We start from the raw sequence: 2702 nt of genomic DNA, 5'->3' as shown, positions 1-2702 counted from the left end.
CCAGGCAGCAGCCTCCTCCCAGGAAGCGAGGAGTTAACCCCTTCCCACCACGAGCCCACTTACCTCCGGCTGTGCTGGGGGTTGGCCGGGGGCTCGGCGGCTGCTGAGGGGGTGTCTGGGGGGCTTCGGGGAATTTTTTCACTCAGAAAAAATTAAAGTACTAGTCTTGAAAATTTAAAAGTAAGATTACACTATACAACATATACTACACAACCACACATATACTACACAACCAAATATGCACACTTAAGAGAAGCTAGTAGGTAAAATGTAAGTTAAAATTGACTTTAAATGTGCTGGTTACTGCAACTGTGGAACATAAAGGGAAAATCTGTCCCCTCCATGAAAAATTCTAGTTCATCCTTTACCACTATTAATTTGGGACTGATTTTGCCATTTCTATTGAAGAAAAAGATCTTTGGAGATTATAGGGACTGGTTTGATCTTACTTATTTATACCTGTGTCTTTGAACATTAAGTAAAATGTTGATTGAAAACTGCAGGCAACTCTGACACAAGAGATATAATACATTTACAAATTACTTGCACTGATTTCTTTGGGCAAGTTTCACTATGAGCCACTATGCACCTGATGATTTCTCATATGGTCTATGGACTAGAACTTGATACACTTGCTGACATTGAATAGTAACTTTTATTCTCAGTAACTTTTATTCTATATATAATTCCACTGATTCTTCTTTTACTATCCTTCTGTCTTTCTCCAGCCCAGACATAGGTATTTTGGGGACTGTGTCAAGGAAGCTTGGACTCCAGGGACATGTCCAGATCAGCACGCATGTGCCTCTTGCTGTCTGTGCAGCCCTCATCTGGGTCTGGTAGGTGTGCAGCAGGTCACAGCCAGGCAGCAGCCCCCACTGCCAGACCCCTGCAGTGCGTAGAGGGTGTAGGGAACTCTCAGGGCTGCTTCAGCAGTCCAGCTGGCACAAGGGGTATGGTCCCCAGGTACCAATTGGCTAGGCCCCAGAAGCTTCTGAGAGCGAGCAGCCCTGAACTACTTGCCAGGGTGGCTTTTTATACTGCTGGAACCAGGACAAGGCAGGTTTTTATGCTCCTGAGGACAACGCAGGTACTGGTCCCGGGCTCTAGCTCCCCTTGGATGCAGATCCGGGAGGACCCAGGCAGGGTTATTTTGCCCCAAGTGGCACAATTTGCTCCACACCAAAGTGCATGTCCAAGCACGTGTGCTAAAGCAAAAAGCCCCAGCTCAAATTCGCACCTCTTTTATTTGAGCTGCTGCAAGCGCATGTGCTTGCATGTGTGGACATGTCCCAGGGGGTTTAGGTGCCTCCAAGGCAGAGGATGAACCATTTTTGAAGATCTCGGGAACAACTAAATGTCAGTTTTTGATCCCTAAAGTGGCATATGGGTACTTATGTTTCCTCTGGATTTAACCCTTAACTTCTGGACCTTTATTTTCCCTCCTTTCTCTGTCTTATCTCCTTCAGATGTTGTGCTCTTCTTGGTAGGATTGTCCCTTCTTGTGTGTTTTTACAGAAAATCAGTTTTAGTTGGAGTATTTGGGCAGTACTGTAATGCACATTGTTAGTAATAATATTTACCTTTTATACTAAACTTAGGTACTTGTTAGAAGTCTGACTAATTGTCCTATTGTGTTACCTTGAGCTGGTTGGACAATACATATAACTCTTTTTCAAAGAATTGTATTTATAAAGCTATTAAATGTAAATGTCAGAAAAGTGAAACTGTTTGACTAATAAAAACAGGACACATGCTAAGTTTAATCATGTGAATAAACCTATTGCTGTCAAATACTGACATAGGATTTGATCTATGTTTAAGTTTTAATGTTGACCAATTCACAATGGTCCTCTTAATCTTTACTAGGAATGGACCAGGTACTTCAGTGGTATATGGGGAAAAAGTATTAAAAAGTCTTCCCTTGACAATGTACTTGAAACACATGGCCTGTAAGATTTAGACTCACATTTTCAAGTATACCCAGTAATTTCCTTCCACTTTGGGGCACCAAGTTCACATCTCTTGTTCTTGCATTTTTAGATGTCTGAGTATTCATTCTGAATCCTCAACTTTTCTGAAAACCAGACTACATTATGATGCTCTACCCCTTTTTATTACTGATCATGTGTTATTATGCTGAGAATCTAAATGGTACTATTCAGAAGCACCTGGAACTGTTTCAGTTATGGATATTAGGAACTTAATTTTGTTAACAGTGGATGCAACTAAATGAGACATTGACTGTGAAGTTGCCTAATTAGCTCCATAGTAAATTTTCTGCATCTTCATGTGTGGCTCTAGTAGGCCACAGTAAACTAATAAACACTGCCAAAGGTTAGTACTTGGAAATAGAAGTACTATCCTGTGGTGACGTTATTTACTGTACTGTTTTCTAGGTCAGAAGAAAGAAGACAGGAGAAAAGAATGCATTTGAGTGAAAATGAAAGATGAAACATACAGCGCTAATATAATTTATTATAGGCCACCAAGTCAGGAAAAGGACATGAATGAGGCACACTGGCAGGGCACTGTTGGTACCTGCCACTTTAAGGGCTGAGCCAAGCAGCCACCAAGTGCTTGATTGCAATGGCCATTTTAGGTCTCTGGCCACCTATATAAAACAGAACAGTTCACTGCTGGTAGGCCAGGCAGAAACATTGCCTGTCTGCAAGGCTGCATGCAACATTCTGGAGGTAAGG

The 2702-nt window shown here is 41.9% G+C and overlaps 1 long non-coding RNA gene across 1 annotated transcript in view; it reads left to right on the top strand.

The window, feature by feature from the left end:
• Window positions 1-1512: 1512 nt before the first annotated feature.
• The window catches only part of LOC109321908, a 20553-nt gene continuing 19363 nt past the window's right edge, over window positions 1513-2702 (top strand). Inside the window, exon 1 of the long non-coding RNA XR_002104210.1 lies at window positions 1513-1525. This is a non-coding gene — a long non-coding RNA (uncharacterized LOC109321908). The remainder of the gene's footprint in view (window positions 1526-2702) is intronic.

The sequence above is a fragment of the Crocodylus porosus genome, unplaced genomic scaffold (assembly GCF_001723895.1).
Source record: "Crocodylus porosus isolate Cpor-Errol unplaced genomic scaffold, CroPor_comp1, whole genome shotgun sequence".
NCBI lineage: Eukaryota > Metazoa > Chordata > Crocodylia > Crocodylidae > Crocodylus > Crocodylus porosus.
The sequence above is the reverse complement of the archived record's forward strand: the minus strand, read 5'-3'. Positions and strand labels throughout refer to the sequence as shown.